The following is a 25,848-nucleotide window of genomic DNA, read 5'->3' on the forward strand; positions in this document are numbered from 1 at the left end:
GTGGCCATAAAACCCCTTCTGCTTCCTTATCATGCACATTCATCGCTTCATCTCCATCTTTCCATAGTATGATCTGTACAATAAAGTGGTTGTTAACCTTTACATATACCCAGTGAGGTGGGGCCATGACACTTTCTGTACAGAGAGGGACACTGGGGCCCCGGGCTTCTTGTGAACGGTTAGATAACGGGCCCCTGCAGTCCCTCCCTGTACATGAAGGGTCCCTGGACGCCTGGGGGCCCCCGCAGTCCCTCCCCATACAGGAAGGGTCCCTGGACGCCCCGCAGTCCCTCCCCGTACAGGAAGGGTCCCTGGAAGCCCCCCACAGTCCCTCCCCATACAGGAAGTGTCCCTGGAAGCCCGGGGGCCCCCCCACAGTCCCTCCCCATACAGTAAGTGTCCCTGGAAGCCCGGGGGCCCCCCCACAGTCCCTCCCCGTACAGGAAGAGTCCCTGGAAGCCCCCACAGTCCCTCCCCATACAGGAAGTGTCCCTGGAAGCCCCCACAGTCCCTCCCCGTACAGGAAGTGTCCCTGGAAGCCCGGGGGGCCCCCACAGTCCCTCCCTGTACAGGAAGTGTCCCTGGAAGCCCGGGGGTCCCCCACAGTCCCTCCCCGTACAGGAAGAGTCCCTGGAAGACCCCCCCAGTCTCTCCCCCGTACAGGAAGTGTCCCTGGAAGCCCGGGGGGCCCCCACAGTCCCTCCCCGTACAGGAAGTGTCCATCCCACACGTGTGTGTACACCTCCATCAGCTGTCACTGCTCTCTCTGTCTCCGCCCTCTCTCATCCCTCATTCGCTGTCGGCCTCGGCTTCTGTCCAATCACACATCAGTACTGAGAACCGGAAGGCCTACTCTCCTTGCCGCCTCATCATCCGCCCCCCTCCCCCCACAAGGTCCCAAGCGAGAAACCGGCACGCCGCCAGATGCACCCGGCGGCCCCGTCCCTCTCTCCTCCTTCGTAGACCCCAAACCACGTTGTTTGCTCCCTCAGGTAGCCCCAGCGCGCCTCGCTCATTGCAGCTCTGTCAGCAGCAGCGCCAGTCGTTATTACGTCATCAAATCGCGCATTAAAAAATCCCCCCCTGGTCTCCCGCCCGGCCGGTGTGTGAGCGCGCAGCGACCATCCCTCCCGGCCGGAGCTCTCCAGAGCGGAGCCGGCCCGCTACTCACCGGCCCCGGCGAGACTGGCAGCCCGCGGCCTCCTCCTCCCGTCTATGGATGGCTGTGGGGAAAGGGCGGGCGACTCGGCTTCCCGGCGGCCCCCGCGCCGGAAGTGACGTCATGACAGCCTCTGACCTGCCGGAAGAGTCGCTAAAATGCGAAGCTGAGAGGTGTGGGGGTGACAGACAGGGGAATGGCAGAGGTCAGTCTCCAGGACCCGCTCATGAATTAGAACGGCTCGGAACTTCGTCACTCCCGACACCAGTCTGAACACATCCCCTGACGGGGTGAGGAGGTTCCGAGCCTCCCGTTTTCCAGCCATTAGAATTCAATGTAGGTATCTCTCATGAAGGGGCTCATTTAAAGCAGAAGTTCACACAAAAATTGAATTTCCGCTTTTTAGAACCTTCCCATCTTCCGGAGTCACATTTGGCACCTTTCAAGGAGAGGAAGGGGGGTGCAGATACCTGTCTAAGAGAGGTATTTGCACCCACTTCGGGCATAAACCCCCATCGGAGTCTATGCCTCTACACCCCCCTCCCCCCACTGTCTGCTGGGACACACGGGTCCCAGAGACAGCGCGGACCATTCTCATTGTGCTGCGTGACTTGCGCATGCGCAGTAGGGAACAGGGAAGTGAAGCTGCAACACTTCACTTCCTGATTCCCTCACCGAGAATGGCGCCGGCAGCAGCCCAGAGACGAGCGATTGCTCGGCTTCGGCTGCCGGCGACTCTGGACTCCAGGAAAGGTAAGTGTCCATTTATTAAAAGTCAGCAGCTGCAGTGTTTGTAGTTGCTGGCTTTTAATATATATATATATTATATATTTTTTTTTAGGTGGACTCCCCCTTTAACCACTTTAGTACCGGGCACGTCCACCCCCCTTCCTGCCCAGGACAATTTTCAGCTTTCAGCACTGTCGCACATTGAATGATAATTGTGCGGTCATACAGCACTGTACTCAAACTGCGTTTTTAAGATTTGGTGGTATTTGATCACCTCTGCGGTTTTTATTTTGTACAAAAAAAAAGTGACAATTTTGAAAAAAATTAAATATTTTTTCTTTGTTTCTGTTTTAAAGTTAGTACGTTTTCTCATTCACTGATGGCACTGATGGGCATTGATAGGCAGCAACGATGGGCATTCAGAGGTGGCACTGATGGGTACTTGAGGGTGGCACTGGCAGGCAATGATGAATGGCACTAATTGGCATCCCTGGTAGTCATGGGTGGGCTGAACTGATAATCAGTACAGATCCCCCTGTCAGGAGAGCTCTCCTTTACTCTCGTCTGTCAGATGCAATAGAGGAAAAGCTGATACATTGCTCTTCCTATTTACACTGTGATCAGATATTATTGGACACAGTTCTCATGGTGGAGGCTCTTTACCTAGATCAGTGTTGCGGTTGTCAGACTGACACACCACAATGATCGCCGGTGGTCTGTTGAGAAGTGCCCCCCTCAGCGGATAGTGCGCGGGCTGAAGGGCGCATGCACCATACGTAACAGCTGATTTTAACATCAGTTGTTGAGATGGCACACAATAGCTGACAGAATTTTTTTTTTTCTGTCAGATTGTGCCCGCGCTCCCGTGGCGAGTTCATGTCCATGATGGGCGGATTTCTACACGTTGTGGGCAGAATTAGATGGGCAGTGCAGCAAAAGAAATACACTTTGTGCTGGGCCGATTTTTACATTTCTTGTGGTGCCCTTCAGCCCAGGCATTGTCCGATGGGGGGCACTTCTTGACTGAACACCGGCATGTTATCCTGCTGGACGTTGTATGACAGCCAGTCAGGATAACTCAACCATTTCACAGCCGTCATTCTGTTATAGACTGGGCAGGAAATGGTTAAAGGAGAACCAAATTAATAACTTTTTTTTCTACATTTTGGATAGAATATGGGAGGGTTATACCCTTATAAGGTTTATTTTTTACCACCTGTGTCCCCATTGGGGAGATTTCCCTTCACTTCTTGTCCCATAATCAAAACAGGAAGTGAAAGGAAATCCCTGTAAGTTAGGGAAATCCTTGGTTGTCACTAGGGATGAGCCGAACACCCCCCGGTTCGGTTCGCACCAGAACTTGCGAACGACCCCCGCGTTCGGTACGAACGTTAGAACCCCATTGAAGTCTATGGGACTCGAACGTTCGAATTGGAAAGTGCTAATTTTAACGGCTAATATGCAAGATAGTGTCCTAAAAAGGGTTTGGGCACCTGCCTCCTGCCTCAGGGGACATGGGTCACTGCAAAAAAAAGTTTTAAAAACTGCCGTTTTGGCGGGAGCACTGATTTTAATGACGATTAAAGTGAAAAAAAGAAAGTGAAATATTCCTTAAAATATGGTGCCTGGGGGGTGTCTGTAGTATGCCTGTGAAGTGCCACATGTTTCCCGTGTTTAGAACAGTCCCTGCACAAAATGACATTAAACGGAAATAACACCATTTAAAACTGCTTGCGGTTTTAATGTTATATCTGGTTCCTGCAATATGGTTGAAAATCATTGAGAAACATGGCATGGGTAGCCCTCCCTGCCCATTACCAGCCTATTTGGGTCTTGTACGCATATTAAGGGGAACCCCGTACCCATATTAAAAAAAGGAAATGCGTGTGGCCCCCAGGCCCTATATACTCAGAACAGCAGTATACAGGCGGTGCAAACAAGACAGGGACTGTGTAGGTTTGTTGTGTTAAGTTGAATCTGTTTGTCATTTTCAACCGGTACATTTTTAAAGTGTAGCTCCAGTCAAAAAAACTATCTTTAAGCTTTTTGGAAAACATAGGGAAGGGTTATCACCCCTGTATAATTTGTTTTGTCGTCCATCTTTTTTCATCTCACTTGCTGCTGTCTCCTTGCGTTTGCAAGTAGGAGATGTTTGTAAGTTGGATGTTTGAAAGTAGGGGCCTGCCCTATATTATAGCGGTATGTACTGGGTACAGAGCACGCAGACAGCACGCATCTCCTAACACTACTGACTGCAAGCTCTATTATTAACCACTTGTTAGCCCAATGTTTGCATAAAGTGAAAGATGAAGTTATGCTGAGTAAATAGATATCAAACATGTCACTCTTCAAAATTGCACATGCCCGTGGAATGGCGCCAAACGTCGCTACTTAAAAAATCCCCATAGGTGACGCTTTAATTTTTTTTTTACTGGTTACATGTTTTGAGTTGCAGAGGAGGTCTAGGACTAGAATTATTGCTCTCGCTCTAACATTCTCGGCGATACCTCACATGTGTGGCACATGCGAGCACATGGGGACATGGGCGCTTTAATTTTTATTTTATTTTTTTATTGTTCATTTTACTTTATGTTAGTTTGACATTTTTTTCCCCAAAAATATATTTTTGATCACTTTTATTCCTATTACAAGAAATGTAAACATCCCTTGTAATAGGAATATGGGGTGACAGGTCCTCTTTACAGTGAAATCTGGGGGGTCAATATGACCCCACATCTCACCTCTAGGCTGGGAAGCCTAAAATAAAAAAAAGATTCTGGCTTTGATCGTACTGGCGAGTTGGTAGAAGCACCGGAGGGCGGTGAGGGGTGGGGGGCGTCTATGGCTGGGTATTTCAGGGTATCACCGAGTATGGCTGGGTATCTCTGAGTATGGCTGGGTATGGCAATTTATGGCAGGGTATTACAGAGTATTGGCGGGGTACTACAGAGTAATAGCAGGGTACTGCAGAGTATTGGGGGGTACTACAGAGTAATGGCAGGGTACTGCAGAGTATTGGGGGTACTGCAGAGTAATGGCGGGTACTGCAGAGTATTGGGGGGTACTGCAGAGTAATAGGGGTTACTGCAGAGTAATGGGGGGTACTGCAGAGTAATGGCAGGGTACTGCAGAGTATTGGGGGTACTGCAGAGTAATGGCGGGTACTGCAGAGTAATGGCGGGTACTGCAGAGTATTGGGGGGTACTGCAGAGTAATGGGGGTTACTGCAGAGTAATGGGGGTTACTGCAGAGTAATGGGGGTTACTGCAGAGTAATGGGGGTACTGCAGAGTAATGGCAGGGTACTGCACTGCAGAGTAATGGCGGGGTACTGCAGAGTAATGGCAGGGTACTGCAGAGTATGCACTGGTATTGCAGAGTATTGGCAGGGAATTGAGGGGTTAAATTCGGTGAGCAGCGATGTGGGCACTGCAGATGCAGCCCACATCGCTGCTGACACCGATCTCTTTCCCCTCCGCTGTACCGATCGGTACAGAGAGGGGAGGGAGGAACAGGCGTCATAACATGACGCCGGTTTGTTTCCAAGTGATCACTCCGTCATTTGACGGAGCAATCACGTGGTAAACGGTCGCTATGAGCGGCCGTTTACCGTGATCCGTGATGCGACCCGGCGGTCACGAATGCTCTCGAGTGCGCACACCTCGGGGCACGCGAGAGCAGAATTCTGGGAGGCCGTTAATTAACGGCCTCTCAGAGTTAAACAACCCCCCTGAAGCCGTTAATCGGCAATGGGCAGTTGTTAGGTGGTTAAAGCTAGATCACTAGCTATATAGGTGAGGTGAATATAGTGGTGTATACTGCAGTCAGGGCACAGACAACAACCACTACACAGCAGCAAGATAGGAAATCAGCCAAAAACAATTGGTGTGTACTGTGTTGAAGGTACACAGAACACCCACTGCTTCAGATGCTAAGTAACACACTACACGAAGCCGCCTCAAAGGCGGCCTTATATAGTGTGGGGCGTGCACTACACAGCCTGAGCTATGATTGGCCACAGGCAGGATGCCTGTGGCCAATCATGGCTCTCCTCGCTGCCGGCGCTGCGATTGGCCAAGCATGCGGGGTCACAGTGCATGCTTGGCCAATCATGGGGCAGCAATGCACTGCGCCACCGCAGTGCATTGTGGTCCGCGCGCGCGTCACTCGAATTTTGACGCGAACGGCCCAAACGTTCGGAATTCGCCGAACGCCCGAACAGCCAATGTTCGAGTCGAACGTACGTTCGACTCGAACACGAAGCTCATCCCTAGTTGTCACCAGAACTTGTGCCTCCATTTGAAGATCCCCCACCCCCCCCCCCCCCCCCCTCTGTTCCTGTTCTGGTGACAACCCAAAATTTGGGATTTCCTTCTACTTGCACATTTGGTGGCAATGCTAAACAGGACAAATCTCCCCAATAGGGACACAGACAGCAGTAAAAACTGACAAGGGTTCTAATCCATCTCCACTATCCAAATCTAAAAAAAAAACCTTTCCCTTTAGTTACATTTTAATTATGAACTGTGGTCCCAGATTTATTGCTCACACTCTGATGGTTGCGATCATACCTTACACGTATGATGCAGTTGTTCACGTACCCATGCTCATCTACACTGCAGTAATTTAACGACTTCACCTCCGGAAGATTTACCCCCCTTCATGACCAGGCCATTTTTGCGACACAGTACCACATTACTTGAACTGACAACATTGGGATATATACACTGGTGTGTGTGTTTTTCTCCCTTCGTCTTTCAGGACAGCACCTGGAGAGAGAGCGCAGCTCCACCCACTTTCCCAGGAAACACTGCAGATCACTTTAAAAGACCGGACACTTCCACCATGGCCTCAGTTGTAGTGTTTCCTCCGGCCATGGTGGAAGCGCTGCAGGGAGCCAAGGGGTGCTGCGCTCTCTCCAGGTGGGGAGGGTTTGAGGCATGCCACTGTTGCGCGGTTGGTACAGACCTGGCCAAGCTTCCTCCCTTCACGCGCGGGGGTCGCTTCGGTGCCCGCTCTCCTTCATACCCAGGGGGGTCAGGCTGTGGAGGTTCCTCCTTCCTTAGACCGGCGGCTGGGTTTGGTACGCGGCCGAGATTCATATCTCGCACCGTTCGTCAGGCTCATGCCTTCCGGGTCCGGATGGCGAGTGCGTCATTTCCGGCCGGAACTTTCGACGGCGCGACGCGGCTTCCGGTTCCGGCCGCTGGAACGCAGGGAGAGGGGGCCGGTCTCCTCGGCTGACATCACTTCCGGGAGGCGCGGAATTCAAACAGATAAAGCGCCCAGACACCATTCGATCCTCACTGACGATGGAGGAGGATCAATCGGCGGTGGCAGGAGCCACAATTGTCAGCCAGGCTCAGGTAAGCAGAGACAGCGGTCTCTGTCATTACTGTTAGAGCTTGTTTGTTTTTTCTCCCTTCCTGACTTGGGGAAGCCTGCAGCATTGTTTTCCTAGAAATGTTATGTAGGAATAATGCTTTCAATGTTTGTTTAGTGAGTCTGTGGGGGGATTCACTGGCTGAAGAGCAAATAGAATGTGAAATCAGTTAAAATCTGTTCTATTTGGCAGCATATCTTCCTGTGTCTACTTTGTGTTTTGTAACTCAGGTTTGGCATCTTTTTTCTTGGTATATTTCAGAAAACAAAAGAAAAGACCAAGCATGTGTCCCCTCCTAGCAAGAGGAGGTGCCCATCATGTAGAAATGTTCTAAAAGATTCTTGGACTAAGGTGCTATGCAGGTCCTGCATAAGCGACTTAGTCAAACGAAGAAGCAGCCTCCAGTACCCCTGCGTCTCAGCAGGGAGAGCTACTAAGTTCTTTTAGGAAAGAATTATCAGACACTTTTGAATCTTTCTGGTCTTATTTAGACAGACGCCCAGCTGCGGGCGGTAGCTCAGCGCCCCGTTCTCACTCATCAGCACCTGCACCCAGGGGGGGCAGTGACTCGGAGGAGGAGGAACACGCTATGTCCTCTGTTTCAGAGGAGGAGGCAGAGGAAGCAAAGGAGGCTTCCGCTTCTTCATCCCGGTATAAGTTATCCTTGGAGGAGGTGGATGACTTACTGAAAAATATCCACACGACTCTAAATATCACAGAGGATAAGAACTGTCACTACATGACAAGATGTTTCAGGGTTTGGGCGAGGTGAAACACAGAGTTTTCCCTGTGCATAAGTTTCTATCCGAAACTGTCAAGAAGGAATGGAGAGACCCTGAGAGGCCTCCTTTCTTTTCTAGGTCTCTCAAACACAGGTTCCCCTTTGAGGAGGATAGCTCACAGGTGTGGAACAAGAAACCTAAGCTCGACGCAGCCTTTTCCCAGGTCTCAAGGAATACGGATCTTGCGTTCGAGGACATGGGTATCCTCAAGGATCCCATGGACAAAAGAGCTGATTCCCTGCTAAGGAAGGCCTGGGACTCAGCATTAGCAAACCTCAAGCCAGCAATGGCTTCAACTGTAGTAGCCAGAAATTTAGAGCACTGGCTAGAACAGCTAAAAGATCATATTGAGGCAGGAACACCTAGAAAGGACCTGCTCGATACTTTGCCTGTTCTCTTAAAGGCAGTAGGGTATATGGCGGATGCCTCGGCAGAGTCAATTAAAATGTCAGCCAGGTCCTCAGCCCTTATAATCTCAGCCCGTAGGGCCTTATGGGTTAAGACATGGGCAGGAGATACTGCCTCAAAAGCCAAGTTATGTGGTCTTCCGTTCGAGGGAGACTTGGTATTCGGCCCTGACCTCGAAGCCATTCTGGATAGAACGGCTGACAAAAAGAAGGGGTTTCCTCCTAAAAAGAAGGTGATTCCCCAGAGCACAAAGAATTTTCGTGCTTTTCGAAAAACCTCTGAGACCAAAGAGACAGGATATAGGAGGCCCTGGAAGCCTCAGAGGGGAAGGGGCAAGTCGGGAGTGTTATTCCGTCCCCCTACCCCGAACCCAAAAAAACAGTGACAGTCTTCCAGCTGTGGGAGGGAGGTTACAGGCCTTCCTTCCGCAGTGGAAGTCAGTGACGGACAGTCTGTTTATCCTCAGTATAATAGAAAGGGGTTACAGACTGGAATTCGATCACTCCCCTCCCGCACGGTTTTACGTAACCCAGGCTCCTCAGGACTCAGAGAAGTCCGTAGCCATGATCTCTATTCTGGGGGAACTGATGCAGCAAAAAGTGATCATGGATGTTCCCCCCGAGGAGAGGGGATTGGGCTGATACACATTTTTCTTGTAAAAAAACCATCGGGCAAATTCAGACTGATCCTGAATCTGAAGATTTTAAACAAATCAATCAAATAAAAAGATTCAGGATGGACACAATCTTCTCGGTAAAGAGTCTTTTGATGCCAAACTGTTTTATGGCGTCCATAGACTTAAGAGATGCATATCTCCATGTGCCCATGGCCATAGCTTCACAGAAGTATCTGAGGTTTGCACTCAGGACGGGAGGCTCGGTGATACATCTCCAGTTCAGAGCTCTCCCGTTCGGTCTATCCTCATCCCCAAGGATATTTACCAAGATCGTAGCAGAGGCCCTAGCCCCCCTCAGGGTAGAAGGTATATCAATCGTTCCATACTTGGACGACCTTCTAATCTTTGCCAATACAAAACATCTATTGGAGAGGGACCTGGGGAGAACAGTAAGACACTTAGAGGGCCTCGGATGGCTAATAAACAGGGAAAAATCAAGCATGATTGCATCCCAGTCGATAAAATTCCTGGGGTACACCATCGACTCCAGGCAGGAAAGGATTTTTCTACCAGAAGAGAAGATAGAAAAGGTCAAGAGTGCTGTGAAGAGGACCCAGACAAACCTGCCTATCTCTGTCAGGGCAGCCATGTCTGTGTTGGGCCTCCTCACATCATCCATTCCCGCTGTACAGTGGGCACGCTTGCATGCAAGGGAGCTCCAACAGGCAATTCTGACAAATTGGTCCTACGGGGACTCCCTGGAGAAACAATTCAAGATGCCCCCTCAGGTCCAGAGAAAGCTCTGGTGGTGGAGGGATCACTCAAATCTGGACAAAGGTCTACTTTGGTGTTTTCCGGTAGACCTGAGGCTGACTACAGATGCAAGCTCCTGGGGGTGGGGTGCCCACCTAGAAGGGCAGATGGCCCAGGGGAACTGGACAGTCAGGGAGTCCAGGAGATCCTCCAACTGGAGGGAACTCAGGGTCATTCTGCTCGGGCTATGGGTCTTCAAGGGAGTGGTTCAGGGACGCCATGTCCAGATCCTTTCCGACAACGCCACAGCTGTATCATATATAACAAGGCAGGGGGGCACAAGGAGCAAGGTGCTGCTATCCTTGGCCAGCCAAATTCTGTCATGGGCAGAGGGCAACCTGAGGTCCATATCAGCAGTGCACCTCAAAGGGGACCTGAATGTGGTAGCAGATTTTCTGAGCAGGGAAAAAGTTCGGGAATCAGAATGGAGTCTGAACCACGAAGTTTTTCAAGAGCTGACTGTGAGATGGGGCCTACCTCAGATAGACCTATTTGCGTCACGAAGCAACAACAAGGTGAGGGCCTTCTTCTCTTTAAACAGACAAGATCAGGCAAGCGGACTCGATGCCCTAGCACACCCGTGGGATTTCCACCTGTGCTACGCTTTTCCCCCCTTTCAATTGATCCCTCTGGTTCTAAAGAAATTGCAGGGGGAATCCACGAGTCTAATCCTAGTGGCCCCCTTCTGGCCCAAGAGGTCATGGTTTGCTACCATACAGAGGATGGCGGTGGGACCCCACTGGGTTCTTCCGCTTCGAAAGGATCTCCTAACCCAGGGACCTCTTCAGCATCCGAACATCGGGCAACTCAATTTGACCGGGTGGTTACTGAGGAGCAAATTTTGAAGAGAAAAGGGTTATCTGATAAGTTAGTCACAACCCTCCTAGGAAGTAGAAAAGATACTACTAGGGCAATTTATTTTAAAACATGGAAACGTTTTAACTCCTGGTGCCTATCAAAGGAATTTCCTCCCCAGGAGATTTTTTCAGTTCTTGAATTTCTCCATGAGGGCATGGAACTAGGGTTGGCAGCTAGTACCCTAAAGACACAGGTGGCTGCTTTATCGGTTTTCCTTGAGAGACGATTATCTCAGGAACAGCTTATTAGATTTTTTAAAGCTCTGGCCAGAGCTAGGCCCGTACCATTTAAGTTCTTCCCTAAATGGGACCTGTCCTTGGTTCTACGGGCATTGACAAAGGAACCTTTTGAACCCCCAGCAGCAGCGACTCTCAGGTTGTGGTCGCTTAAGTTGGTCCTTTTAGTGGCCATTACATCTGCTAGAAGAGTAAGCGAACTACAGGCCTTATCAATAGTGGAGCCTTTCTGTTGCATATTCCCGGACCGGGTTGTTCTTAAAACTGACCCGGGCTTCCTTCCAAAAGTCTCAACAGCCTTCCATAGGACGCAAGAAATAGTTCTACCCACCTTTTGTCCTTCACCTGCAAACGCTACAGAGAAATCTTTCCATACCCTAGATGTTAGAAGGTGTCTATTACACTATCTAGAGATCACAAGTGAGTTTAGGAGGTCAAACTCCCTTTTCATAGCGTTCTCAGGACCACGGAAGGGCTATAGTGCGTCCAAAAATACTATAGCTAGGTGGCTACGAATGGCTATTAGGGAGGCCTATAGTGCATCCGGGGTTGAACCCCCCGCAGGGGTTGTCGCCCATTCTACTCGGGCAGTAGCAACTTCCTGGGCGGAAAGAGCAGGAGCCTCTCCGAATCGAATCTGTAAAGCGGCTACGTGGACAAGCTTCGCCACCTTCACACGCCACTACAGGTTGGACCTGCTCTCAGCTTCAGACCAGGCGTTTGGCAGAAAGGTTCTGCAGGAGGTGGTCCCTCCCTAGAGTAAGTACTCTCTTATCATCTCCAGATGCTGTCCTGAAAGACAAAGGGAGAAAAACCCTAGTTAGACTTACCGGTAACGGTATTTCTACGAGTCTTTCAGGACAGCGCCGATGACCCACCCTATATTGTGTTTGATAAATGTGGTGTTATTGCTATGTTTTCTGCTTATTTAATTTCAGCATGGCGGAGGTACTCTATGAACAACTGAGGCCATGGTGGAAGTGTCCGGTCTTTTAAAGTGATCTGCAGTGTTTCCTGGGAAAGTGGGTGGAGCTGCGCTCTCTCTCCAGGTGCTGTCCTGAAAGACTCGTAGAAATACCGTTACCGGTAAGTCTAACTAGGGTTTTTTTTTTTTTTTTATATACTAGTAATGTTGGTGATCAGTGATTTATAGTGGGACTGGGATAGTATTGTGGAAAGTCTAACGCTTAGGGCTCATTTACACTTGCTTCAACTTCAACACACATGAAAGTGCCTACCGCTTCAACATGCTTTTTGATGCTTTGGTGGTGCTTCGGTAATGCTTTGATGATGCTGTGGTGGTGCTTCAGTAATGCTAAGTTGATGCTTTAATGATGCTTTGGTGGTGCTTTGATGCTTCGGTGGTGATTCGATGATGCTTTGATGGTGTGATGCTTCGAGGTTGCTTTGCTGATGCTTCATTGATGATGCTTTAGTGGTGCTTTGATGATCCTTCAATGATGCTTTGGTGGTGCTTTTTTGAAGCTTTAAGGGCTAGTTTTCACTGGGATCAAAACAAGGCTTTAGACACGCTTTGTTAAAGCTCTCTGAATGCCAGTCAAAGCTCCTGTCACTAAATAAAATGGTTAGCTTACAGTCCTGTTTACACCTTGTGTTTGCTTTGCTTTTGGCTTCACTTCAAAAAATGATATCCCATGTCACTTTATTTGTGCTTCAAAGCCTCCATAGAACTCTCTGACAAAGTTCACTTGAAGCACCTGCTGCTTTTGAGAGGTTTTAATTCAGCTTTAGCTTTCCTTTGTTCTGGAGAAATTGCAGGTATGAGATATCCACACAAACACAGGGCATCTGTCAATCTTTAACAAAGCTTCAAAAGAGCATCACTGACACTTCATCAAAGCATCACTAAAGCTTTACCGAAGTATCAAAAAAATCATGTAAGCATGTTGAAGGGGTAGGCGCTTTAATGTTTGAAGTCAAAGCAAGTGTAAATGAGCCCTAATAAAGCTTGGCGGATGCTCTGTGTGTGTTGATATCTCATACTTGCAATACCTCCAAAAAAAAGCAAAGCTAAAGCTGAATTAAAGCCTCTCAAAAGCTGCAGTTGCTTCAGGCAAGCTTTGTCATAGACTTCTATGGAGGCTTTGAAGACATTTTGAAGCACAATTAAAGCAACATGGGGTATAATTGTTGAAGCAAAGCGAACACAACGTGTAAACAGGGCTGTAAGTTTACCATTTTATTTAGTGACAGGGGCTTTGATTGGCTTTCAGAGAGCCACACTATTTAAGGCTGCTTACACAGCACCGTATAGTGTGTTTTAGTGGACAGAGATAGAGAGATTGAGTTTGATTAGGCAGGTAGGTTAGTTAGTGGCAGTGTATTTGATATATATCTATGCAGTCAGACTAGTGTATATGTGTGTCTGTGTGTGTGTGTATATATATATATATATATATATATATATATATATATATATATACACACATATATACACACACTCTGCATTCAGCGTAGCCTATATCTACAGTGTAAACTCTTTATTTGGTCAGTACAGGCAGTGTATTGGAATATATATATATAAAATCCAATACACTGCCTGTACTGACCAAATATAGCATTTACACTGTAGATAGAGGCTACGCCGAATGCAGAGTGTATATATATATATGTATGTGTGTGTGTGTGTGTGTGTGTGTGTGTGTGTGTGTATATATATATATATATATATATATATATATACTCTGCATTTCAGCGTAGCCTATATATACAGTGCATTCGGCGGTGTGCAGGTGGTGTACACAGTATATAATACAGTGTAGTACGGTGTTAAAATAAAAAAATACCCATCATGTCCGGAAGGTCTCCAAGAAAAGGCAGACGCTTACAGGCCACTAAAAGAGGGCAAGCAGCTTCTGAAATAATAACAGCAGGGACCATTCCTGCACCCAACAAGAGTAACTGTGAGAGGTTACTGTGTTCTGCCAACACCTAAGGCTCAATGTTTCTGCCCCTGTTTAACAGGGGCATGTAATTACAATTTTTGAAATAATATTTAACAGCAGGGACCGTTCCCATGCCCAAAAAGAGTAACTGTGAGGGGTTACCATGTTCTGCCACCACACACATCTAAGGCCCAATTTTTCAGCAGCGTATATAGTGCCCTCAGTGTAGTATATATAATACATTGCAGGGTATATAGTGCAGTGTACAATATACAGCCAGGTCCATAAATATTGGGACATTGACACAATTCTAATCTTTTTGGCTCTATACACCACCACAATGGATTTGAAATGAAAAGAACACGATGTGCGTTAACTGCAGACTTTCAGCTTTAATTTGAGGGTATTTATATCCAAATCAGGTGAACGGTGTAGGAATTACAACAGTTTGTATATGTACCTCCCACTTTTTAAAGGACCAAAAGTAATGGGAAAATTGGCTGCTCAGCTGTTCCATGGCCAGGTGTGTGTTATTCCCTCATTATCCCATTTGCAAGGAGCAGATAACAGGTCCAGAGTTCATTACAAGTGTGCTATTTGCATTTGGAATCTTGCTGTCAACTCTCAATATGAGATCCAAGCAAGCCATCATTAGGCTGAAAAAACAAAACAAACCCATCAGAGAGATGGCAAAAACATTAGGTGTGGCCAAGTCAACTGTTTGGAACATCCTTAAAAAGAGAGAACGCACCAGTGAGCTCAGAAACACCAAAAGACCCAGAAGACCACAGAAAACAACTGGTGGATGACCGAAGAATTCTTTCCCTGGTGAAGAAAACACCCTTCACAACAATTGGCCAGATCAAGAACACTCTCCAGGAGGTGGGTGTATGTGTGTCAAAGTCAACAATGAAGAGAAGACTTCACCAGAGTGAATACAGAGGGTTCACCACAAGATGTAAACCATTGGTGAGCCTCAAAAACAGGATGGCCAGATTAGTTTGCCAAACAACATCTAAAAAAGCCTTCACAGTTCTGGAACAACATCCTATGGACAGATGAGACCAAGATAAACTTGTACCAGAGTGATGGGAAGAGAAGAGTATGGAGAAGGAAAGGAACTGCTCATGATCTAAAGCATTGGTGGTGGTAGTGTCATAGCGTGGGCATGTATGGCTGCCAATGGAACTGCTTCTCTTGTATTTATTGATGATGTGACTGCTGCCAAAACAGCAGGATGAATTCTGAAGTATTGCGGGCAATATTATCTGCTTATATTCAGCAAAAGTCTTCAGAACTCATTGGGCAGCGCTTGACAGTGCAGATGGACAATGAGCCAAAGCATACTGCAAAAGCAAAAAAATTGTTTTTTAAGAGAAAGAAGTGGAATGTCATGCAATGGCCAAGTCAATTACCAAGTCAATTACCTGACCTGAATCCGATTGAGCGTGCATTTCACTTGCTGAAGACAAAACGGAAGGTAAAATGCCCCAAGAACAAGCAGGAACTGAAGACAGTTGCAGTAGAGGCCTGGCAGAGCATCACCAGGGATGAAACCCAGCGTCTGGTGATGTCTATACGTTCCAGCCTTCAGGCTGTAATTGACTGCAAAGGATTTGCAACCAAGTATTAACCACTTCAATACCAGGCCATAGTCATGACGTCCACAGATGGGATCTCCCATCCTGGGTGGACGTCATATGACGTCCTCGGTAGGCCCGCAGTGCGGTGATTGTGGATAATCCCCGATACATGTGACCAGCCGTGTCCAATCACAGCCGGTCACATGTACTGTGTACATTCATGGCACTCGTGCACGCCCCTAGGGCGCGTGCAGAGCGGCGATCGGGGATGCGACTTGTCACCCTGACACAGCCCAACCCCAATCGCAGTAAAGAGCCAATGAAATTGACTCTTTACCACGTGACCGGCTGTGTCCAATCACAGCCGGTCACAGAATGTAAACAAACCACAGTAACGAGATGTTACCGGGTTCTCCTCACACACCGATCGTGTGTGAGAAGGAGATTGAAGTAATATCTTGTTACCGCTTAATGTACACACCAAACACACTGATTACCCACCCCCCCAATAAAGAGGACCTGTCACCAGCCATCAAAGTACCTGTCATCACCATCCCAGCCTGAGTACCCAGGTACCTGTCACAGCGCATCTGAGTACCCGAGTACCTGTCACAGTCCATTGGAGTACCTGTCACCAGCCCATCGGAGTACCCGAGTACCTGTCCCAGCCCATTTCAGTACCTGTCACAGTCCATCTGAGTACCTGTCCCAGTCCATCTGAGTACCTGTCAGCCCATCTTAGTACCTGAGACAGTTCATCTGAGCCCCTGAGTACCTGTCCCAGCCCCTCTGAGCCCCTGAGTACCTGTCACAGCCCATCTGAATACCTGAGTACCTGTCACAATCCATGTGAGTACCTGTCCCAGCCCATCTGAGTACCTGTCCCAGCCCATCTGAGTACCTGCCACAGTCCATCTGAGTACCTGCCACAGTCCATCTGAGTACCCGAGTACCTGTCACCAGCCCATCGGAGTAACCGAGTACCTGTCTCCAGCCCACCAGAGTACCCGAGTACCTATTTGCAGCCCATGCCTCATAGAATACACATTGGGGTGTTTGCTTTCCAAAATGGGGTCATTTTGGGGGTAATTCCATTGTCCTGGTGCTCCAGGACCTTCAAAAGTGTGATAGGTAGGAATGAAATGAGATGTGTAATTTATGCTCCTAGAACGCCTGAAGGTACTACTTCAATGTTGGGCCTCTGTATATGGCCAGGCTGTGTAAAAGTCTCACATATGTGGTATCGCCATACTCAGGAGGAGTAGCAGAATGTGTTTTGGGGTGTAATTTTTGCTATATACATGCTATGTGTTAGAAATATCTTATAAATGGACAACTTTGTGTAAAAAATAAAAAAAGATTTTAATTTTCTTTCCACGTTTTCTGAAGACTTGTGTAAAAAAAATTAACCGTTCAAAAGACTCATAATGCTTCATAGAATATACTTTGGGGTGTTTGTTTTCCAAAATGGGGTCATTTTGTGGGTAATTCCATTGTCCTGGTGCTTTAGGACCTTCACAAATATAATAGGTCGTTGGGAAATTAGAAGTGTCAGTTATGCTCCTAGAATGCCTGACGGTGCTCCCTGTATGTTGGGCCTTTTTATGTAGCCAGGCTGGCTACATACAAAAGTCGCACACATGTGGTATCGCCATACTCAGGATGATTAGCAGAATGTATTTTGGGGTGTCATTTTTGCTATGTACATGCTTTGAGTTAGAAATATCTTATAAACTGACCACTTTGTGTAAAAAAAAAAAAAAAATAATGTTTTCATTTTCTTTCCAGGTTTTCCGAAGACTTGTGGAAAAAAAATGAACTGTTCAAAAGACTCATGCCTCATAGAATAGACGTTGGGGTGTTTGCTTTCCAAAATGGGGTAATTTTGTGGGTAGTTCCATTGTCCTGGTGCTCCAGGGCCTTCACAAATGTAATAGGTCGTTAGGAAATTAGAGGTGCCATTTATGCTCCTAGAACCCCTGACGTTGGACCTCTCTGTGTGGCAAGGCTGTGTAAAAGTCCCACACATGTGGTATCGCCATACTCGGGAAGAGTTGCAGAATGCATATGCCGTGTGTGAGAAATAACTTGTTATTATGACATTTTTGTAAAAAAAAAAAAAAAAAAATCTTCTTTTTCCCCAAGAATTGTGGGAAAAAATGACAACTTTAAAAAACTCACCATGCCTCCTACTAAATACATTGGACTGTCTACTTTTCAAAAAGGGGTCATTTGGGGGTTATTTGTACTTTCCTGACATTTCAGAGCCTCAAGAAATTAGCTAGGCCGTCGGTGCATCAGATGTGATCAATTTTCAATGATTTGCACCATAGCTTGTAGACTATAACTTTCAAAGAGACTAAATAATATCCACTAATTTGGGTTATTTTTTACCAAAGAGATGTAGCAGTATCAATTTTGGCCCAAATTTATGAACAGAAATGACTTATTTGCAAAATGTTATCATAGAAACTGAAAAAAAGTTTTTTTTTTTATTTTCAAAATGTTCGTTCTTTTTTCACTTATGTAAATACCAACAAAAGAAAGCTCTATTTATATGAAAAAAATTATAAAAATTTTGTTTGGGTACAGTGTTGCATGACTGAGTAATTGGCATTCAAAGTGTGAGAGAGCTGAAAGCTAAAAATTGGTCTGGGAAGGAAGGGTGTATAAATGCCCTGTATTGAAGTGGTTAAAAAGTGAAAGTTTGATGGATGTTTGTTAATCTATCTCATTACGTTTGGTCCCTTAAAAAGTGGGAGGCACATATACAAACTGTTGTAATTCATACACCGTTCACCTGATTTGGATGTAAATACCCTCAAATTAAAGCTGAAAGTTTGCAGTTAAAGCACATCATGTTCATTTCATTTAAAATCCATTGTGGTGGTTAATAGAGCCACAAAGATTAGAATTGTGTCGATGTCCCAATATTTATGGACCTGACTATATAATATAGTGTATTGAAGTGGTTAACCTCCCTGGCGGTATGATTATTTCAGATTTTTGATGCTTAAAGCGGTACCATTATTTTGCATGGAAATTTGGCTTTTTATATTGTAGGCCTGTAATTCTTAGGAATAACTCACTTAAATCTGTCCAAACCAGAGTCTAGTAGACATCACGTGTATGATAAAATTTGAAAAACAAAATCATAAATTAAAATATAATAACTATAAATAATTATACCAAAAAATAATATAATAATAAAAATTATTCAATAATGTAATCAAATCAAAAACACTGAAATTTGCTCAGTTCCAGAATTGTTGCTGTCATTGCTTTCAGTGTCTGATGACGGATTTCCCAACGATTCACTATCGCTCAATTCTGCAAGTGATTCTAATTTATTATCACTGTTTTCTAGCTGGTCTAAAACCACTTTTGATGTAAAGGGACAGTTTTGGTTGCTATGGACAATCTCCAGTTTCCAGGCAGAAAAAAATGTTTTTATAATATCCTACCTACCCTGATGTAGGGGTACCCCCGTAGGAGCTCAGTATTGTGGTCCGTCTGTAACCCTGCCCCAGCCAGGCACACACTTGCCATTCATCCAGAGACAGGAAAGCAGTCCTTGCACTTTGTTTTTGTTTTACTGAAGGAGATTGAACTTGGATAGGGATGGGGACTTATGAGATGCCCAGGTAATCAAAGCATCAACAATTGGGACTTTGGAGCGTGGCTTCGAGCTCAACGGGAATGGATGCTGCCTAACTGAGCTCTGCATACCCACGGCTTAAACAACCCTTTTCTAGCCTCACAATAACGGCGATGGGCAAGTGAGATAGATTACCTCACCAATCGCTTTCCACACCCGTAACCTGCAGCATACCGGAGATATTTGAGCTTCAAACTCATAGGGCATGGGGTCACTCTGCAGCCAAGATGGTGCTAATGGGACATGAGGCAGAGCACTGTACGAGGACTCCCTGTCGGCCTCAGAAGACACTGTAAGGGATTCGGTGTGCATATATCACCCATTACAGTTATCAGAGATGACTAAGATTGCTTCTGACACAAAAAACACTTTCTTTTCTTACATCAGGGGACACGGAGCCATAGTACTTACTATGTGGGTTATATCGGCGTATCAGGTGCTGGACACTGGCACACCCCATAAGGCGTGAACTTCCCCCATATAACCCCTCCCACTAATGGGAGTCCTCAGTTTTTTCACCAGTGTCTAAGGTGTTGGGCACGTGTAAGGATGTGTGTACTAAGCTCCACGGGCAGTAATCCTTTGAGAGCCAGCCATCCTGAACGGATCTGTTCTGATGTCTCCGTAATGGACTAAATGAACGGTACCTGGGCCTCGTCATCCGAAGACACAAGGTTTTGCTTGCAAATGCTTTTAAGCTGGGCCCAGAAAATAAGAAGGCTCTCCTAGCACTGGACCATCTGCTAGCCAAGGCAGTCACATCAGAGATTCCCTTGGAGGAACAAGGCACAGGTTTTTACTCAAATCTTTTCACGGTCCCGAAACCAAATGGGGAAGCAAGACCTATTTTAGACCTCCAGAGATCTAAATCAGCACTTGAGCATCCAATCCTTCCGCATGGAATCAATTTGGTCGGTAGTAGCCATCCTCCAAGGAGGAGAATTTTTGGCTTCAATCGATATCAAGGATGCCTATCTTCATGTGTCAATATTTCCTGCTCACCAGAGGTTTCTATGCTTCGAAGTAGAAAACCGTCACTTGCAGTTTGTGGCCCTGCCATTCGGTCTAGCCACAGCTCCTTGAGTATGCTCAAAGATTCTGGCTCCTGCTTTAGCCACATTAAGGGCTCAGGGCATAATGGTCCTAGCCTATTTAGATGACCTACTCTTAGTAGATCATTTGGTTTCCGGGTTAGACGACGGTCTGATAACAACGGTAAACTACTTGGAATCTCTAGGCTGGGTTCTCAACCTAGAAAAATCCTTGAGGCCATCAAGGAGAGTACAGTACCTGGGACTAATCATAGATACCAGGCAGGGAAAAGTATTTCTACCTCCAAAGAGAATCAGTTCCATTGTAGAACTAATTCATCTCATCAAGGCAAAGAAAAAGCCTTCCATTCGGTTGTGCATGAGATTATTGGGGAAGATGGTGGCCTCCTTCGAGGCCGTCCCTTACGCACAGTTTCATTCAAGATTGCTACAAAAACGCAATCCTGTCAGCCTGGAACAAAAGGATTCAGGCCTTAGATTTTCCGATTCAGCTTGCTCCCGAAGTACGTCAGAGCCTGAATTGGTGGCTGATATCCAGCAACCTTAAAAGGGAAGGACATTTCTACCTTCCACCTGGAAGGTAGTAACCACAGATGCCAGTTTTTTAGGCTGGGGAGTGGTGCTGGAAAAGGATTCTGTCCAGGGAAAGTGGTCCAGGTTGGAAAGGACCTTGCCTATCAATATTTTGGAAATTCCGGATATCCGTCTGGCTTTAAGAGCCTGGACAGTCAGGCTGAAGGGCTGTTCTGTCAGGATTCAGTCCAACAATGCCACAGCTGTGGCTTACATCAATCACTGGGGGGGCACAAGGAGTCTTGCAGCCCAGAGAGAGGTGAATCATGTTTTGTCTTGGGCAGAACACAACATCCCTTGCCTATCGGCAGTGTTCATTCCTGGGATAGAGAATTGTCAGGCGGACTACTTGAGACGCCAACAACTGTTTCCAGGAGAGTCGTCTCTTCACCCTGACCTCTTTTTTGCGATATGTCAGAGATAGGGTACTCCGGACGTGGACCTGTTGCGTCCAGATTCAACAACAAAGTCGACAACTTTGTGCCAAGGACAAGGGATCCGCTAACTTGCGGAACAGACGCATTAGTCTTCCCATGGGATCAGTTTTCGCTGATCTATGCATTTCCTCCAGTTCTGCTACTTCCGCGTCTTATTCTCAGGATCAGGCAGGAACAAAAGGAGGTGATTCTTGTGGCCCAGAAGGCCTTGGTTCGCCGAGATCATAAGGATGGCAGTAGGAGTACCCTGGACTCTGCCATTATGGCTGGACCTTCTTTCGCAGAGTCCGGTATTCCATCCTACCTTACAGACGCTAAATTTGACGGTCGGGCTATTGAGACCCACATCCTAAGGGGTCGTGGGTTATCTCCTTCAGTCATATCTACCTTGATTAATGTCAGGAAGCCAGGGGATCATCTACTATAGAATCAGGAAGACATATGTTGCCTGGTGCGGATCCAGGGGTTGGCACCCCAGGAAATATGTTATAGGTAGATTCCTTGAATTCCTACAGATGGGATTAGAGATGAATCTGGCCTTGAATACCATCAAGGGCCAGATCTCGGCCTTGTCAGTGTTCTTTCAGCGGCCTTTAGCTTCTCACTCTTTAGTGTGTAGCTTTGTGCAGGGAGAAACATGGATCAGTCTTCCGATAAAGACACCCCTAAATCCTTGGGATTTGAACTTGGTCCTGTCAGCTTTACAAAAGCAGCCTTTTGAATCTTTACGGGAAATTCCCTTGGTTCTGTTGACCAGAAAGATAGTCTTTCTGGTTGCCATTTCTTCTGCCAGAAGAGTTTCTGAACTAGCAGCTCTATCTTGTAAGGAGCCATATGTGATTATGCATAAGGATAAGGTGCTTTTACGCCCTCATACTAAATTCCTGCCAAAGGTAGTGACAAGTTTTCACTTAAACCAAGATATTGTTCTTCCTTCATTCTTCCCAGAGCCTCAATCTAGGGAAGAGAGGTTGTTACATTCCCTTGATGTAGTTAGGGTGGTCAGAGTGTATTTAAGCGTGACCGCTCAAATTCGTAAGACAGATATTTTGTTTGTTCTGCCAGATGGTCCAAATAGAGAAAAGGCAGCATGTAGATCCACTATTGCTAAGTGGATTTGTCAGGTCATTGTGCAGGTTTATGGTTTAAAGAGGAAGGTTCCTCCTTTTCATATTAAGGCACACTCTACCAGGGCGATTAGTACCTCCTGGGCGGTGCATCATCAGGCCTCTGCGGCCCAGATCTGTAAAGCCGCGACATGGTCTTCAGTTCTTACATTTACCAGATTTTATCAAATCGATGTTAAGGGTCAGGAGGATTCTGCCTTTGGGCGCAGCGTACTGCAAACTGCAATATAAGTCCTCTGACTTCCTTTTTTGTTGTGTCTCCCCCTCTTCAGTTGCCATTGCTATGGCACATCCCACGTAGTAAGTACTACGGCTCTGTGTCCCCTGATGTAAGAAAAGAAAATAGGATTTTAAAAACAGCTTACCTGTAAAATCCTTTTCTTTGATTTACATCAGGGGACACAGAGGTCCCTCCCTTCTTCTCCTTATACACTTTGATTTCTTGGCTACAAAACCTAGGACTCCCAGCAGTGGGAGGGGTTATATGGGGGAAGTCCACACCTTAAGGGGCATGCCAGTGTCCAGCACCTGATATGCCAATATAACCCACGTAAGTAAGTACTACGGCGCTGTGTCCCCTGATGTACATCAAAGAAAAGGATTTTACAGGTAAGCTGTTTTAAAAATCCTATTTTTTCATCTGCCATTAGTGATCTCAAAGCAGACCTCCTGGCCCTATCTGATTGTTTATCCCACACAAAGAAGGCAGAAGCCAAACGAAACAGAGCAGCTGAAAGACTGACAAGCACAGTCTCTTCCCATGCCACACACTTAAACCTCATCAATAGACACCTGGAGGATCTGGATAATAGAGGGCGAAGACAGAATATCAGGAGGGACCCCCAAAAAGATAGAGCCTGCCCAAATGAAACAACTTCTCCAGGCAGTGTTTAATGAGATAGTTGAATGCCCTAAGGACATTGACTTTGTACGGGCACACAGGGCTCAGTTTTTGTCAGCTGCCACTGGAAATTACTATGTTCTTCTTTACCAGCCGGTTGGTTCTTTAATTATGGGCAGACTGCACCTTGTAGGCAGACAAAAAAAAAAGCATTTGCATGGAGGCTGCATATGATAGGCACAATGGCTGCATATGATGGGCACAAGTGGCTGCATTTGATTGGCAGAGGTGGCTGGATATACTGTGCACAAGTGGCTGCGTATGATGGGGCACAGTGATTGCATATGATCGGCACAGTGGCTGCATTTGATGGGCTCACTAAGGCTGCAATTGATGGGGGGTTCAGTATTTTTCAGTTTGTTTGCTCCCCCCCAAACATTTTGAGCACCAGCCGCCACTGCCCTGCGGGAAGAGTCTCCCCCCACACACCAGCAAACATCTCCTTCCAAACCTCCCTCCACCAAGAAAACCAAACTCAACAAATATTCTGGTCCCGGCTTGGGCAAGTCACCTTACTCTGCCAAAGGATCTACAGTAGATCACATGATAACACCTGACCCTCGACCAATACCTTTCTACACTTGTGCTTTCTTTGTAGGACTGCAAAGACAGGCTATTTTTATTTTTAATTATACAGCGGCCTGTACTGCCTTTTTGACACCCTGAGAGATGACCCACTCTGTTAAGGTTTCACAGTCATTAACTTTAAAGGCTTGGTAACTGATCTCAACCCTCCACACCTCCCTCTTTGATAAGATGGACCTTCCTATTTCCCTGAGATACCATATCTTCAAAGATTCTTATTTATACACAATAACTTTTCTCCCATATAGTGATTCTTTATCCTTGGGTACCATCTTGTGGCAAAACTTGGAATGGCATGGTGATGACCAGAACCTGATACTCCCCAACTCTGAAAGAACACTAACCTCACATGCTGGTCAGGCCCCAGACTTCTGGTACTTCTGTAGCTTAAACGCTTCTTGAAATATATACTGGATGAATGGCCATCTACAAGTTTGGGAACTTTGACTAATCTGACTTCCCAAACATGATTATGAAATCATACATTTGTTTCATATAAGCTGGGATGGACCCATGATTCGACCAAAAATGAACATATAGCCACTCATAGGTCCTTGACCATATAATCCGGACCTCCATATTCCACATTGGTTGAGTCATGGCCTCCATTAACCACTTGCTTACTGGGCACCTAAACCCCCCTCCCGCCCAGACCAATTTTCAGCTATTAGAACTCTCATGCCCAGGGCTGCTGTTAGTAATTACAGGGCCCCGTACAACCTACTTGACAGGGCCCCCACCCCGGAAATATCAAGTTGCTAAAATGACATGGTCGCAGTGGGGTATGCTTTGCAGCCATACTAGAAATTAGAGCCATGCTACTGACACCTCATGGCACCTTTTTTTTTGTTTTTTTTTACTTTTTTTAATTGCCGAATGGCAATTTTACATTGTGCGACCACGTTGCAACTTTAAAACAACTATTTGGCTTCAAGGTGCAGAGCAGCCCCATTAATCTCGATGAGATGTTTGACAGGAGGTGCTGCCTGTCAAACTCTGCAATCTGCTCTAAAAATGCTGCAGCAATGGCATGTATACAGCCCTGTCTGACTATATGACAGCTGGCTTCTGTTGAAGCGGCATGACCAAAAAAGATCTGTCAACCCAATCAGTGCTCTCAGCCAATGGCTGAGAGCACTGAGCAGAGAGTTCTGGTGGGGTGGGGGTCATCCCCTTGTCAGAACACAATAGAACAGCAGAGGAGATTGCTATACTAATATCGCATTGGTAGTACAGTGGCTCCGACCTGAGGTGTCAGGTTTTTTTATTCAGCCTGCAGGGCTGAATGAAAAAAAAACTAGCAGTGTATACTAGGCATTAGGCCGTATTCACATTTGACGTTTCCTGAATGTGGGACAAAGTGCAAAGGTAGCAGGCATTTTGGAAATGCACTGCAAATGCTAATAGCGCTTGTGGTGCCATTAATTGTTGATTGCACCCCTGTAATTAGCACACCTGTGTTGTGTCATGTGGCAAATCTGCATGCTTAGGTTCCAGAACCTCAATGATGTGTTTGTTACACATATGGCAGCCCATTCAAATGAATGGGCTCCCCTATATGTGAAAAACAAGCAAAAAAAATTAACATGCACAGGAATGTGTGTTCCCTCTATGTGAAGTATAAAGGGGGCCTTAGGGGTGGTATATAGAAATGTCTGGGCAGAGATGTCTGTCAGCTGGAGAGAGAGATGTGTCCACTGGTTCCTAGCTCAGCACTGCAGTGGCAGCTATCTGCACTTCTAGGCTGGCTCCATATTTACTTTTCTCCAAAATGAAATTAATGTCCCTTCACTCCAGCAGCAACCCCCCACTCACCCCTTTCAGCAGAAGCACTGTTCCATCCAAACACTGGAGTTCACCATGAACACAGAGCACAGTGAGAGAGAGCAGGACCTGGAGGCAGGTGGATCAGAGGTCAGGACTCAGTGAGGAGGTGGAGCAAACTTCCTGCTCATTTATCACGCTGACCAGAGATAACACTGCCGACTGTTGGGGGAGTTTCAGGACCCAAGAAAGGCAGAGACTCTGCAGCTGTCTCCCTCT

General features: G+C 46.6%; 1 protein-coding gene and 1 long non-coding RNA gene across 3 annotated transcripts in view; one reads left to right on the forward strand and one right to left on the reverse strand.

The window, feature by feature from the left end:
- The window catches only part of ZNF131 (zinc finger protein 131), a 43,661-nt gene extending 42,365 nt beyond the window's left edge, over nt 1-1,296 (reverse strand). The window contains exon 1 of one of the 2 annotated variants that reach the window (XM_077462792.1): nt 1,172-1,296. The gene's annotated coding sequence lies outside the window, so the exon portion shown is untranslated. The remainder of the gene's footprint in view (nt 1-1,171) is intronic. The other variant, XM_077462794.1, reaches the window with a different exon arrangement.
- Nucleotides 1,287-18,323, forward strand: LOC143940955 (uncharacterized). Its single transcript, XR_013263962.1, has 2 exons — nt 1,287-1,495; nt 17,261-18,323. It is a non-coding gene; the product is annotated as an uncharacterized LOC143940955 (long non-coding RNA).
- The last annotated feature ends 7,525 nt before the right edge of the window (nt 18,324-25,848 follow it).

Source organism: Lithobates pipiens, unplaced genomic scaffold (assembly GCF_037356315.1).
Source record: "Lithobates pipiens isolate NorthernLeopardFrog02 unplaced genomic scaffold, aLitPip1_a1.2 Scaffold_3, whole genome shotgun sequence".
In the NCBI taxonomy this organism is placed as follows: domain Eukaryota; kingdom Metazoa; phylum Chordata; class Amphibia; order Anura; family Ranidae; genus Lithobates; species Lithobates pipiens.